Source organism: Dermacentor andersoni, chromosome 1 (genome assembly GCF_023375885.2).
Source record: "Dermacentor andersoni chromosome 1, qqDerAnde1_hic_scaffold, whole genome shotgun sequence".
Lineage (NCBI taxonomy): Eukaryota > Metazoa > Arthropoda > Arachnida > Ixodida > Ixodidae > Dermacentor > Dermacentor andersoni.
The window spans coordinates 104,213,410-104,229,190 of NC_092814.1; the positions used below are offsets into that span (position 1 = coordinate 104,213,410).

Below are 15,781 nucleotides of genomic sequence, written 5' to 3' on the forward strand. Positions count from 1 at the left end.
AAATTGATCTCAACTCGCCAAGGAAGACCTTGTCTTTAGAAACTGCTGAGTAACTCAAGTAAACTATATATTTATAGAAAAGGTCACTTCGTCACGTCACAGGTGTTGAATATGATGCCCAAGCTGATCGACTATTTCGGCGTTTCAGTCCGTTTTCAGTACATAAGTGGTACGTGTCATCATCGTCATCATCATCAGCAGCAGCAGCAGCAGCAGCAGCAGCAGCAATCTATTTTATGTCCACTGCAGGACGAAGACTCTCCCAGCGATCTCCAATTACTCCTTTCTTTCACTAGCTGATTCCAACTTGTGCCTGCAGATTTCCTTATTTCATTACCCCACCTAATTTTCTGCCGTCTTCGACCGCACTTCCTTTTCCTTGGTGCCTATTCTGTAACTATAATGGTCCATCGGTTATCTGCCCTACGCATTACATGGCCTGCCTAGCTTCATTCTTTTCTCTTAATGTCAACTATGATATCGGCTATTCCCGTTTGCTCTGATCCGCACCGCTCTCTTCCTCTCTCTTAACGCTACGTATAAAATTTTTCGTTCCATCGCTCTTTGCGCGGTCCTTAACTTGTTCTCGACTTTCTTTGTCAACCTTCAAGTTTCTGCCCCATGTGGTAGCACCCGTAGAATTTAATGACTGTAAACATTTAATTTCAACGACAATGGTAAGCTCCCACGCAGTATTTATTACCATTTCTTAAACAACACATCTTCCTTCCTTTACCGGAGTCTCAATTTTGTGAGGCTAAATTCTTCAATTTCCGCCCTTAAAATGCAACTCACATTCAGATTATTCCCTCCAGTTTCTTCTTATTTTGGTCCGGCTTTGACGCACTGGTGGAGAACAGTTTCGCAGTATGCTGTGTCAAAAAGGCGCTTCGTTCTGCTGAAATGTCTTGTCATTCCTGAAAGTTCGTAGAAAGTTCTTGTCATCCTAAAATTGCTATGCATTTTAAACATTAGGCAGCATAATAAGTCTGAAACTCTGAAGTGGTCACAAATCTCTTGCTATATTTGCTCCCCCTGGAAGCCAAACCGTAGTCACCTGGTAGTTGTATAAATAGAAGGAGGAGGAAAAGAAGCAAAGAAAGGTATGGTGGTCAACCAGACGCGCGTTGGAGCTTTCCGAGCAAATTATCATATTGGAGACACTCTGCAAGAAGCACAATGTCGGAATCTGGGCGTTGCGTTGGTATCCTCATGAGAATAGCACTGTAAAATAAGACCATAAAAGCTTTTTGAGCATAAAATCTAGAGCTTTTGCTTACACGGCGAAAAATAAGACTAATTTCACTTGAAACCTTAAACGTCTACAATATTTTACAATGCTTACATGTACATTATTTACCCGCCATGGTTGGTTAGTGGCTATGGTGTTGGGGTGCTAAGCACGAGGTCGTGGTATCAAATCCCGGCCAGGGTGGCCGCATTTCCTTGGGGGCGAAATGGGAAAACACCCGTGCGCTTAGATTTAGGTGCACGTTAAAGCACACGAGGTGGTCCAAATTGTTCAGGAGTCCACCACTAAGGCGTACCTCATAATCAGATCGTGGTTTTGGCACGTAAAACCCCATTATTTAATTTTTAATTTACGCACTTTATTTAGCTCGCTATTTTTTTACTGCGGTGTGCAAGAAACAGGGAAACATCGGTCGTTCCCTAAGCGAGATGTATGGTTTTCTAGGCAGCCGAAGCTGAAATTTGTCGTTATATATTTATCGAGCAGGCTTTCCCGCACCCATTATTTCATCAGCTTCTGAAAGTATTTAGACGCGTTTGAGACGACTTAGCAAGGGTGCAGGGTGTCTGGCGAGGGTGGTTCGAGAGCGAAGAGCGTTGTATTACCTTATATTCATACGCTTGCTCAGAGACGAAAGGCAGTGGCGCCGGGATCTAGAGTACAAGTCTCGGCCGGGAATAGGTTCAGCCGAATTTTTCCGCTGGCGCAGAAAAACGTTGATAGGCAGCAAAGGAGAGGTTGTTAGGTATAGAACAGCAAGAACTTTGTCCCATGTAAATACGGCGACTTGTGGCCGTTATCACGTGTACCAAACGGGGCGCTGTCTCAGCGTGCGGTTGCGAGAAGAAAGTTACGCTTTGAAATGCTTTCAATCTATACCTGCTTTGTGCAGCCCCACAGGCAGTACTGCCGTAAGCCGTTTTTGGATGATACTACGTGGACATGCTGAAACAGCGTGAAAGACAAAGGCGAAGGGTAGCAAACGGCAGGACAAAGCGTTGAGTCTCAGCAAAAATTTGAAGAAAGAAAAGCACCTTGCCTTGTTTGCATTTACTTCGCTTGTTTCTTTTCTGACCACAAGGTCGCGTGGAGGAAAGGGTATATTTTTGGACATTACAGGAGCATATGACAACGTAGACAGCAATATTTTGTGGGATATTCTGGAAAGGGAAGGCTTAGGCGACGATTGAATACAGCTTTTGAGAGAGATTGACCTAACAAATACTGTTTGCGTTGAATGGGAAGGGATGAGGAGCGAGGAGAAAGTTGATATCAAGAAGGGACTGAGGCAGGGGTGCCCTTTATTCCCACTGCTGTTAATGATGTAGATGGTGAGGGTGGAGAGGGCGCTAGAAGGAAGTATTATCGGGTTTAATCTCTCATACAAACAAACGGGCACAGTAGTAGAGCAGCAGCTTCCAGGTTTATTTTTTGCGGACGACATTGTGTTGCTAGCTAACAAGCAAAGTGATTTGCAACGTCTGGAACACGAGAATTTAGGTTTGAAATTTAGTGTTAGAAAATCAAGTGTTATGGTATCCAATGAAAACAGTGAACACACAGTGGAGATACAGGGCCAGGAAATACCTCGGGTAAAATAATATAAATATCTTGGTATATGGATAAACGAAGGCAATAGATATATGGAAACACGGGAAAAAACAATAAAAGTAAAGGGGAAGCGAAATGCAGCCATAATGAAGCTCAGAGCGCTATGGGGATACATTAGGTACGAGGTGCTCCGGGGTATGTGGAAAGGTGTAATGGTTGTAGGACTTACCGTTGGAAATACGGTTGTTTCCTTGAAATCAGGTGTATAAGCAGGACTCGATTGAAACCAAAAGTCAGTGGGACGTCTCGCATTGGGCGCTCACGGGAAGACTACAAATGAAGCTGTGCAGGGTGATATGGGCTGGACAAGCTTTGAAATTAGGGAAGCTCGCAGTAAAATTGCTTATGAAGAACGACTGAGGAATATCGAAGAAAGTAAATGGGCTGGGAGAGTGTTGAGGTATTTGTACAGAAAAAAAAAACATTGATTCACAGTGGAGGAAAAGAACTAGGAAGCTTACCAGCAAGTATGTGGCCTGTAGGGTGAGCAACACAGCAACAAAGTACGTCAAGCGGAAAGTCAGAGAGGCTGAAATAATGTCATTGGTGGCGGCAATGGGAAAGAAACCTGCCATGAGTAACTACTTAAGAAAAAAAAACGAAATCAGGAAAGAAACAATTTATGATAACTCAAAGGGAAGCTCATTACTTTTCGAAGCGAGATCAGGATGCCTTAGAACAGGCACTTGTAAAGTGAGATTTAAGAACGAAGAAGAAGCATGTGCTTGCTGCGGTAAAGCTAGGGAAACGATGGAGCGTGTTTTATTGGAATGTGAAGATATGTGTCCAGCGGTCTGTTTAGACACCACTGGACTCCTTGAAGCCCTTGGGTTCAGCGAGAGCAGGGGGAAAGTAAACATGTCCGCAATAGAGATTAGTAAAAGGTGATTGGAAGATTGGTGGAAAAAAGTAAGGAAAACGGGACAAAAAACGGAGACGTACAAAAACGAAGTTCGCAATAGGGAGTCAGGAAATTTGGTTATGTGAATTCATCGTGCGTGGGTTTTTTTGCGTTTTTTTTTTCTTTTTTAACCTAGGTAAGACATTAGGCAGTATAATAGCATGAGCTTGGTGGTACAACCCACCGCCCCATTCCAAAGGGGATGCTTATAACATCCATCCATCCATACATCCATCCATCCATCCATCCATCCATATTGGACGGAAATGTCAACCGTCAGCAGTCGAGATAAACAAAATACATTTAGAGTATTTGTGCAAAAAAATGCAGGGAAGAGATTGATACGACCGGATCCGTTACAGATAGATAAGTTTTGAGGAATGTAAAAAAGATTAGGATGTATACAAACATGCTAGAATGAAAATCGTACATAGCATACCTGAAAAACTCCAGCAGGCTAGGTGAATATTTCTCACCGCCCCGTTTCAAAGGGAATGCGAATAAATCACCACCACCACCATCGTCGTCGTCGTCGTCGTCGTCATCATCATCACCATGTTTTGTAACGTTCGCAAAGGCCATTCTGTGCTTACAGTGAGGGATCTTTGTGGGTTTGATCGGCGAGGCTGATATTTCGTATATCGGCCACTTATGAAATCGTTTTTGCGTTGTTGACGTTTTATTTTTGTTAAAGTGACCTGCCTTTCTTACGTTTTCTTTCTTCCGATGCGTGATTCAATCAACTGACTGCGCGCTTTCGCTTGCCTGTTTTTATTTAAGCGTGCGTGTTATCTTAACGAAAATCAGTTGTGAGTGTAGTACTTGTGCGTGTCTTCGTTCTTCAGCGTGTGCTCCTTCTTTCTTGCGCTGCAGTTGAGAATAATTAATTTAATTATGGGATTTTACGCTCACAAAACCTCGATTTGATTATGAGGCACGCCGTAGTGGGGCACTCCGGATTAATTTTGACAACCGGGGGATTTCTAAGGTTCCCCCAGTGCATGGGACACGGGTTTTTTTGCAGCAGTTGAGAATAGTCAGTGTTTACCAAACAAGCTAATTTTCTCTTTTGCTTATCGTTTCATTATTCCTACATAGCGCATCTAGCTAAGGACGCAATCGAACAATAAATGTCGCTGAAACCAACGTTTCGACAAGGGGACTTGTCGAAACGTTGGCTTCATCGACGTTCTTTGTACGACGGCTGCCAATACAGCCTCCATCTTCATGTGAACCAGCCTCTTGTTTTGGATTAAGGACACTGTTGTGTTCTTGGCTTGTCACTTTCTTAGCGTTTTAAAGGTTATTCTTGGCTAAGAACTGGTCGCACGCATTTGCGTCACAAGAGTAAGCACAGTCGGCATTGTTCTGCAAGAAGCCGCTGTCTGCGGAGTATACAGCCGGCGGTATGAGTTGCACCGCGCACTGTGCGTCTGCATCTGGAGTGACGTTGTTCTAGTGACACAGCTGCTGAGACGAGAATGTTCACAGCGACGTTATGACAACACTGACGGAGCGATAGTGTTGTTCTTTATATAAATACGCGTATGAATCATCGAGTAAAGCTTGGAAGCTGTGCTATTTGTGCCTATATTCTATGTTTGTACTCGCCGCAATGGCTCTGTGGCGGTGGCGTTCTGCTGTTGAGCGCGATGAGCACGATGCCGCTGGTTCAGTTCCCGGCTGCAGCAGTCGCATTCGCATAGGGGGCGGAATGAGAAAACACCTGTGTACCGGCCTTTGGATGCATGACTACATGGGCGCACCCATGCAGTGAAACGTTTTCCGGAGCCCTCCACTACGCTGTCGATCAGAAGCCCTATGTTGCTTTCGATCGTTACACCGAATCAACCAGTCAATTATGTTTGTACTTAAGGGTGGAACCTGCATATACATTTTATGAAGAAGACCGATCGAAACGCAGCCAGATGCTTGGGTGCGCGAAGCGAAAGCATGTACCGATAGCATGTTGTGCAGTTTGACCATGCTTCCCGTTTCGAAGCTATGGAGGCAATTTGGCTGGTCATACAGGACCGTTCACACAGAGCTGCGAATTGAGGTTAGCTTCGGATGCCTTGGGCAAATGTGGCGTGCCTACCATCTCGAGTACATGCGTGAATGCTCCTTCTAGATATGATAAAAACGCGTAAAAAAATGCACCTTCCTCGTTGTTACAGTCCCCATTTGGTTTTGTTTTCTTGTTTACTGTTTGCTTGTGTTCTCCTCGCTTCTTCTTTTAGTTTTTGCCACACACTTCGAGTTTGGGGGCCCTGGTAACAGACACGGATGACATGCGTCACCCTCTTCTCTGAATATGAATGTCGTGTTGCAGACACAGGGAACCAATTACCAAGGCTTATCCAAGCCTGAGTGACTTTTGAATTTTAAATCTGGGAACCGGGCGTGTACTTGTCCGCGTGCACGCGCGCGCACGCTTGACGTTGCGACAGCCCAAGCCGAGCCGGCATATTCATTAGAAACGTTCATGGGAAAAGGCACGACGCGGCCTCAGCGACGCATCAAGTGTCAACGGGCGCGCACCTCAGCCCGTCTCCTCGTATCCTTCAGCTGCGTACGGCGTTCTTCGCTTTTTCTTTCTCCATTTCATCTCGGGGTGTGGGGGCAAGGGGGGGGGGGGGGGGGGGGCAGATGAGGAGAGGACTGAGTCGAGCAAGCCACGCGTGTGCTCGTCTACTCAGCTCTTAATTCAACGCCAGCAGTTCTAGAACCGCAACCCGTTCAACACCAGGAAAGTGTTGTACCGCTTACGTTGTCCGATTATAGGTAGATGAGGCAATAAGCGCCGTCCGCTGATATGCGAGAAAGCCTTTTAAGGGAGAAATACCGTGTATATGGGTGTCTCGGCTCAGCGCATATTTACTTCTTGTGAGTGAATAGATTGCCATGAAGAGAGCGTACCCCCTTTTATGAGACGCTAGAACTAGTAAATAATGACTTTCACAAGCATATTTCAGAAAAAAAAACTTATTCGTTTTTCCAAATTGCGATTACGTCCACATATCCATTTGGAGTGCCGAACAAAGTCTGTTCAACAATTGCATCCAATTGTTGCTGCTAGACACGCTTGGTCACAATCGCTCGGCGTCCTTACGCAAGGGTGGAGAGACTTTCATGCGTACACTTAAGGTGCCGGGCCTGTGTTCCCATAATGTCTAGTATCTGCGATGCGTCCAGCGGTCACTATCATTAAAGATCCCATATTTCGGTTGCTTAGGATTTTTACCTAACCGCGATAATCAAATAGCACTTGATTCGTTTTGATTACAGCCGTACTCCGCTGACTGTTTTAGGGTTATACTTGAAATATGAATAGGGAGGCATCGTTCGAATAATGTCCCATACTTCCATATATTAGCGAAATTCACGCCAGACGGGCTAGCAATGTTCAACGTTGTGCGATATGCCTGATGATTTGTGTGGCGTAAAATTCTGCTTTCAGATACTTGTGACATTTAACTTGCTGTTTTTTTCTGCCCTTCGTTTTTCGCCATTTCATTATTATTTTTTTCTCGTTCGGCTCCAAGGCAACTTTCTAGATTACACCGCCCACATACTGCCTGCCTTTCTATCGTCCACGTTTACAAAATTTATCGTCAGGCCCCAGTGGCTGGTTCTTCGCGAACTTGGTTCAGCCATTTCAGAGAGTAAAGAAGAATCCATTTCAGAGTACCTCAGATATTTTACGAGCCAGGTCTACCTCCGTAAACTTGCATTTCTGTGGGCAGAGTCTTATGTTTTACTCTTCCACGAACGCCCAAATTTCTACGAAATATTTGTGGCCCTACAGGAAGCTTGAGGTACTTTTCAGCTTTGTAGGAATGATTTTGCTTTACGCTTTAACAAATGTGCCACCTTTCTGAAGTGGTATGCCACAACACAGGAAACAAATAAAAAGAAAGAAAGAAAAAGATGCAAAACTAGCAGAATGACCAAACAAACAAAACGTGGTGAGTTATGAGTGCTCGCTAAGCAAGTGTGTGGAAAATGTTTCAAGTTTCTGCGCGTCAGAGCGCACTCCTCGCTTCTTTCCTTGCTCTCTGTGGCGCTTGCTGCAGCACTGCTCTTAATACGCCCTTGCCGCGGGGTGGAGACTTTATTGCGGAAAGCCCAGACTGCGTAAACGATTATGTAAAAAGCCCGGCGACAAGATTTATACTTGCTGGATTCCGGGGCGTCTGTGTTGATCCGCGTCAGCCAGGCTTGTAAACTCTTAACGCGCAGCGCTCGGCGAAATGGGACACTTTCTTGTGATTCGCTTTTTTCACCTACATCGAGCAACCTCCGTCGATATGTATCCGGCATGGAAATTGCATGCGCTGTGGAAACGCGCCGTCGTGTGCGCTTCCTCCAGCACTCGCGAGTGCCGCGCTGCTGGCTGCCGGGGCGAATTCCGGTCGGCCTGTCCCACTCGGCTTTGTCGTGCTGCATGTCGCGACGCCCATGGTGGCGTGCCGGGCTCCTGTGCCAGTGCACCGGGCTTCAGAGACCGGAGGGCGTGGCACGCTGGTGAACAGGAAGCCTCTCCGTTTAGTCGTCTGGCTAGTGCTCGAGAACGGTGTACACTTTGGTGGTAGCGGAATGGGCCTGCGACATGTTTCATCTTCAGTTTTTCTCCTTCACTTGTGCGGCGTTCTAGTAAGCGGGGAACCGCCTTCCGCAGAAATGTAGTTATCAAAAATTCGGTTCATCTGAAGCACTTGAGGTTTGAGCTGTTGAGTGTTCCGATGCTTGGAGCGCAATATATTACAGCCAGAAGAAGACCACTGCGAGCAATATGTAAGCCGTCCTACCCGTCGGAAACCGAGTATTAGGTGAACAACTAACGCTCGACTAAACCTTGCGAAGGCTGTACGTCATGAGATGAATGATGGAGAACAGTGTTGACAGGTCCGACTAAATAGTATGACACGTGAGTGTGAACAAGCTACAGTGCTGGACACTAAACGGGGCATTTACAAGTAGGATAATTTGACAGAATTGATGGATCAATCACTTTTTACGAACACTTTAAGAAAACTGTTACCACTATTTCTATCTGTGTATTTGTGAAAAGTACGTCTTTGTCAAGTTTTTCTGTTCTTAGATGGGCAGTATACTTCACTATTATCGTTCTACTTAATAATCACCGGGTGTATAGTAATGAGCAGCTTGCTTTCGTCGCACTTGCGCAAGAGGAATCAGGCTTACTCAAAGGGCTCTTACCACGCTTACACATCTTGAGTGAAGAAACGTAGCGGACAGATTATACTGTTCGTAGAAATGTATACCAATATTGTTCACAGAATTTCGGACAATTTCCGATAAGAGCTTGCAGTCCCTGTCTGGCAGCTGCTCGGACCAGCTCGGTCAACAACGGCGACGTTAAACGCTGTGGTAATTGTCTCAATTAACTACGTGGAACTATGCGAGAAAGATATGTCATTGAGACATCCATGTCGTATGCCGCGGATGTCGGTGGAGACACAATGCGCGGAACTGTCATAAGCTAGTGTTTGGATCAGCCTTAATTCTCCCGAGAGAATAAGAGTCGAAAAGAACAATATTGGACTACGTTGCTGAACTAGCGTCTCCGCAAGTACCTCTATGAAAGCGCGCGTGCTCGTGTCCTCTCCATGAGGCAGATGCGAGAGCGGAATGGCGCTGAGCTGCATAAGATCCAATGCTTAATGTCTGACTGACTCGGCATCATAGGCGGACTTAAATATGTTTGCGGGTAAACGTTCCCTAGTGCCACCACTTGCGCACAAAACTTCCGTCCGATAGTTTCAGCTATTGCACATCCGCCTGTGCGTAAAGCCATTGACCAGGGGAGGTATTCTGTAGGAGTCCACCTAATGGACATGTCCATTTCGTCTGCTGCTGAAGTGCTGATTGGCTGTAGCGCCTCGCGGCTGCGGACCTGCAGCACGGCTCAGCCAATCAGAAGTTCAACAGCAGACGAAATAGACATGTCCACTAGGTGGACTCTCACAGAATACCTCCCCTGGTGTCTTGATTGACCATGTGACTCAGCCCTTTTGAGCGTACAATATTATTCACTATTTTATCAGCGCTGTCAGGTTCTGCAACTTTAAAGCTACTGCGTTAGTATGTTGCAGTGTGGAAGCAGCCAAGCTTGAATGTGTGGCTCGTACACTCTACTCTGGGTGCCCTCCCAGGCCAGATGTCCTCGCGTCGAAATGCCCTCGCGAGCCCGGTGCGTCGATATTTCACTGGCCCACTGGGAGCGTTTCTGTCCCTTATGCGTGAATCCGGGCTGCACACGAGCTTAGTGCCGCCGCTCACGGCTCGGGGTGGGGATCGGGCGTCGTGAGTCGCGGCTTTCTAGAAGGTGGCGGCGCCATTCCGTCCCGGCGCCAAGAAGAAGCCGCGGCTGTCGCCGCCAGGGCTGGCTTCACTGCAGGGAGATCACGTCCCGCGATCTGCCGTCTCGGCGGCCGGATTTGGACGCTTCATCGCTGAGGTTTCCTTTATTTTTCTCCATCTCGGTGATGGCAGCCCGTGTGCTCTTTCGACGTCTCTCGTAACGAGGGGGACATTTGTGTGGCGCACGGAGATGGAGGGTAATTTGTAATTGGCCCATTAGGACGAAGCGGCTCGGTGCTCGGGCCGCGGCGTGTTGGCTCAGCCGTTGTCTTCCAAATACAGCGCCTCGCCAAATGAGGCCTTCATTGTCGTTTGCAGAGATCGCTTCTGATTATAAATGACGCCCGGGAGGAGGCACCAGAATAAGGGGCGAGGGGGGAGGCCAGCGCTAATGATATATCCACACTTTGTGCCTGTCTCTTTTCTTTCCCGTAGCTTCATGCCGTTATTAAAATAATGCGGCCCAAGAATGTTGCGTAGTGCGCCGTGCTCCCGCGCGGTGGACTGGCTTCGTTCGCCGGACTTTGCTCGTTTTACTTGTTCCGTTTTGCAGCGCGCGCTCCGTTTAGATAGAAATGGGGCGGCCATTTTGTCAGGCGATGATTTTCTTTCGCCCGCTTTTATCGCACCCGAGCGAGAAGGGGGGTATACGGCAGAAAAGGAGGGGGTAGACTAATGAGCTGACTTTTCATTGGACGAGCGGCGCCAGGGAACTCGTTAGGAAAGCACCGCCCTCCTTTGTCCTCACACTTTGCCTGGAATTAATTAAGAGAGGATGTGCAAGGGCGGCCGGGTAGGCAGGAAAAAGGGGAGAACTCCAGTGCGCTCGAGTTGTAAACCGAGAGAGAGAGGACACCGATCCGACGGCATTGGTGAAAGGCAGTCGGGTGCAAAATTAGTTTTCGTGTTTAATTCCCGGTCCGCTTGTTATTATGCTATTTCCAACTCGGGAAAGAAAACGAAAAAATAAAAGTGCGAGGGAAAGCCACCGCCCCTTGTCTGCGAAAAGGGCCGCTATAGGTGGCAGGAATTAGCCGTCCCTGTCTCGTAAACACTGCGAAACCTTTTCCGACCAAAGCGCCCAGAGTCTCTTGTTCTTTTCGCGCACTTCCGCCGGGAGCTTTTCCTTTTCCGCTGTGCGCGACGCACTTTCGTTCGAATTAAATGGAAGGAACCGTCGCGCCTTCGTGTCTGAAGGGACGATATTGGGCGAGTATCTGCGACGAAATGGCTTAGCCGTCTTATTTGGCCGCCGTAATTACGCACTCGCTCGCTCTTTGCTTCCCTGTCCATGCGGGACTGCGCTTGTTTTGTCGACTCTTCCTCTTTCCCCGGGAGAACAATTTAAATGAAAAGGGCACGTGCAAGACGTCCCTTTAATTAAACAGGCCAAGGAGGACAGTTTTGTTTTGTTCTTCTTTTTGTTTGCTGGCATTGTCGATGCCGTAGGCAGATTTTTCTGACGTGCGCACCACGCGGGAGTTGTTGACTGTGGACCGCGGGCCCTTGCACCTCATTTGTTTCGTTCACTCTCCTTCGAGAAAATCAAGCTTAAGCTGCGAACCCTGCTTTACGCTACCGAGAGCCCCGACTTTGCCTACTTTGCATTCGCGATCCTGAAAGTGAACAGGAGCCGCCGCAGCCGCACATGCACAGAAGCGAGGAAATATTTCGATCCCGATAGGAAAGGGAAATGTAGTCTGGCAAAATCTGGCCAATCTGTTAACAGCCAGGAAAAAGTGAAACAAATATCGGTTAGATGCATGAAACGGGCAAGCTCTCGCTATCAACAAAGTGCTTAAGGAATGAATTCAGTGGAATTCCGGGGTTATACGTGCCAAAACCACGGTTTGATTATGAGGGACGCCGTAGTGGGAAGACTCCCGATTAATTTTGACCACCAGGGGATCCTTAACGTGCCTCCAATACATGAGACCCGGTCATTTTTGCAGTTTGATCCCATCAACAAAGTGCTTATAAGCAACGACAGAACGTGGAACTCTGGAGTGCTATAGGTATCTGGTTGGACTGGCTGAACTCTCTAAAGTGAGCAACAAGCGGTAAATAAGTATCATTCAAAATTAAGACATTAAAAATTTATGGATGCAGCAAAAATCAGGAATCAGCAATTCGAATTGGAAAAAAAAAAAGAACATTCTAATAAATAGGCAATGTCATCAGCATTTAGGTGATGTAGTAAAGACTGCGGAGGAATTCTATATTGAACTGTAAAGAATCAAGAACCGTCACATAGCCTCTAGTAAACTAATTTGCATATAAGAAACTAAACTCCCATGTGTAAATATATCAACGAAGTAGAAAAGTGTTGCAATATCTTCTATCGCGCTCAACACGAGAATACCTTCTCTTTGTGTGTGTGTGTGTGTGCGTGTGCGTGTGCGTGTGCGTGCGTGTGCGTGTGTGTGCGTGCGTGCGTGCGTGCGTGCGTGTGTGCGTGTGTGCGTGTGTGCGTGTGTGCGTGTGTGCGTGCGTGCGTGCGTGCGTGCGTGTGTGTGTGTGTGTGTGTGTGTGTGTGTGTGTGCGTGCGCGTGCGCGTGCGCGTGCGCGCGCGCGCGCTGTATGCCGCCATACAGTGCCCGTATGACAGCACGGCAGCGCCTACGCAAAAAAATTGCTGAACACCGTTCCGATTACTGGTAGCTCCCTGTTTGCAGGGAAAATGGCACTTGTCATTTTTATTATTGAAAGCACTGACGGGTGTGTGCCCATGTTGCAACTCATATTGAGCACGATGTACATGCTAAGCGAAGGAGGAAGAGTTGGAATAACAGCCGCTCTGATAAAAGATAGAGGGAATATTGGGCTTGAGAAGCTTGCGACCTTTATACGCAATGCCTCATGACTCCAACTGTAGCACCAGCGACTTGGAACAATGCAAGGACAGTACTAATCCACAATAAAGGCGACGCCAAGAAATTGAAATGTAGATCCATTGGGTTGCTTTTGGTATAGTACAAAATACTAAGATAATGTCGTATAGAATAAAGGCAAGAGTTGACTTCAAGCAACCTGAAGTGCAAGCTGGCTTTAAAAGCAATATTCAACAGTGACTCATACCCATGTCACCAACGATGTAAATAAAAATCGCGGTATATAACTGACGTCTCTATGTGGCCTTTATAAATTACGAAAATGCATTCTATTCGGTAAACGTGCCAGCAGTCAGAGAGGCACTGCGTAGTCAAGGAGTAGAGTAATCATACGAGAGTATTTTAGAAATATATAGAGAGATTCCACAGCTTTCCCAAGCCCTCACATGGAAAGCAGAAATTTACTGCCGAAGAAGGTTGTTGCACCAGGAGACACAATATTTCCACTGTTATTCGTGTTTTTAAAAAATGCGAAATTCAAGATGCGAAATTTGGAAGGATTTCCTGCAAGGAGCCCCGGAGAGGTACGAGTGTCTCAGCCACGTGCGGTTTCTAGATGAAAGTGTTTTGATGAAAGTGTTTTTGAAAGTGGCAAATTTTAATGATAGATTTCGGGATTAATATGCAGAAAAGTTAGGTATTGTTCAACAGCTCGGCAATGGAACAAGAGTTGTTGATTTGCACTCAAACTATGGAAGCTGTGCAGGAGTACATTTATCTAGTCGCCGGGTAGGCGGATCATGAGGAATTTTTTGGCGAATAAAAATGGCTTCGAGCGCATATTGCAGGCACTCTCAAGTCGTGAACGGCAGCTTGTCAATATCCTTGAAGCGCTAACCTATAGGCCTGAAACTTGGTCGTTAGCAAAGAAACATGAGACGAAGCTAAGAACCACGAACTAGCGATGATATGAAATTATAGGTGTAGCGTTGAGGGACAGGAAGACGGCGGTGTGGATTAGAGACCAAATGGGGGTAGCCGATATTCTTGCTGAGATTAATAGGAAGGATTAGAGTTTGGCCAGTCGTATGATGGGGGCGCAGGGCAGATAACAGGTGGCCTATTGAATAGTAGAGGGAGTTTCACGGTAAAAGAGCCTAAGTCTAGGACGGCAGAGGATTTGGTGGTGGGATGAGTTTAGAAAGGAACTTGCAAAGCATGGCATGGTGTAGGCTGACGCTAAGCACGGCTAATTTGAGTACTCTAGCAGAGGCCTTCGTCCTGCAATAAATGCTAAGTTACGCTGGTGATGGTGATGATGTTTATATGCTGGTGCAGAAACTTTGGTTCTGATTTTTTTATTTCTTTAAATTTTATTTGTTGATAGTGTGAACCCTCCTAGAGGATCATAACAGCGAGGACAATGCAATTACATGCATCAATTATGTGCAATGTACGTAAAGTTGCTTAACACTTGCCACTTCACAATGAAATAAGATATCTACTCAAATGCTTTTCAGCACACTTCCAAATTCACTGACATTTATCAAAATGGGTACAATGAACATCAAGTCGCACAAATCACTTGTCACTTAAAAATTAAATTCGTAACTCCCGTAAATACGCCTCAACAGCATCTTCAAAGTCGGTGACATCTTTTGGGACAACAATAGCGTTTGGCAGTTTGTTCGACATTTCTATCACATCCGGGAAAAACGAACATCGAAATGTGTCACTATTAGTTCGGTACGGTTTTATGACGTAGTCGTGGTTAGTTGAAAGCCTTGCAGCGCTAGTCAATAGCAATGGTCTATCGGAAAATGAGGCAGTGATATAATTAGAGTGCATTGTTGAAGCAGTGGACGTACGCATACATACACCTGTGCGTGTGCGTGTGCGCGTGCGCGCGCGTGTGTGCGTGCGTGCATGTCAACATCCGTATCTAGTTATACAAGATGATCATATGGGATTATTATATGCGAAGGTTATGGGCTATATTATTACCCCCCGCCCCTTTCTTTGTTTGCAGGGGAGAGGGATGGTCAAGGGGATCACGGAAATGACATCCAAGTACATGACATTTAACATAAAGGTGGCCGGTATTGCAGCTCAAGCATTACCAATATTTTGGCATTAATACGTCCACGAGCAACTAGAAAAGTGGAAATCACTTCAAAACTGAACCGCTCTTAGCCTGTCTTTCGGTGTTTCTTTTTTCTGAGAGTCTAGAATGGCTTCGTGAAAAAAGGGCTTGAACATTGCAGTTGTTCAGTATCTTTCTGTGCTAGAGTTTGAACCCCTCGTTGCATTTTCGGGTTCTGCGCTTCGATTTGCCTGAAAGCTATACTAGCGTTTTCTTTTTATATGAATTCATTTAAAACTGCGTACGCGGTTTCTTTGCTTTTTATGAACAAAATTGTCTTAGGCCACACAGCGTTTATTTGCTGGGTATTTGATGTACCGTATTCGTGATAAAGGGTAATAAGGGTTCATTAGCTACCTGGAAAAAATAATTTAAAATCGCTGCGCAACGTTGGTCCAACATAGCAGCGCGATAGACTGAATATGTATATTACAGTTCAGTGCACCGTGAACATCGACACTGCAAAATTTGCTCGGCAGGTTGAGGTCGAAAATGTATCGCCAACTGCTTTGCTAATTGTTTCCTTTGCTCGTGCAGCCCTTTACAAGGCTACGGCGTCGGATCGAGCCAGATGTCTCCGACCTCGTGACAGCAAATACGTCGGTGCCTAAATGGTGAGTGCTCTCTCCGTTCGCAATTACGGCGGGCCTTCTTTA

General features: G+C 46.3%; 1 protein-coding gene across 3 annotated transcripts in view; it reads left to right on the plus strand.

The window, feature by feature from the left end:
• Positions 1-15,781, plus strand: part of zfh2 (Zn finger homeodomain 2) — a 464,809-nt gene that overhangs the window by 142,358 nt on the left and 306,670 nt on the right. For all 3 annotated transcript variants that reach the window (XM_050193384.3, XM_050193386.2, XM_055061869.2), the window contains one exon: positions 15,663-15,739. The gene's annotated coding sequence lies outside the window, so the exon portion shown is untranslated. The remainder of the gene's footprint in view (positions 1-15,662; positions 15,740-15,781) is intronic.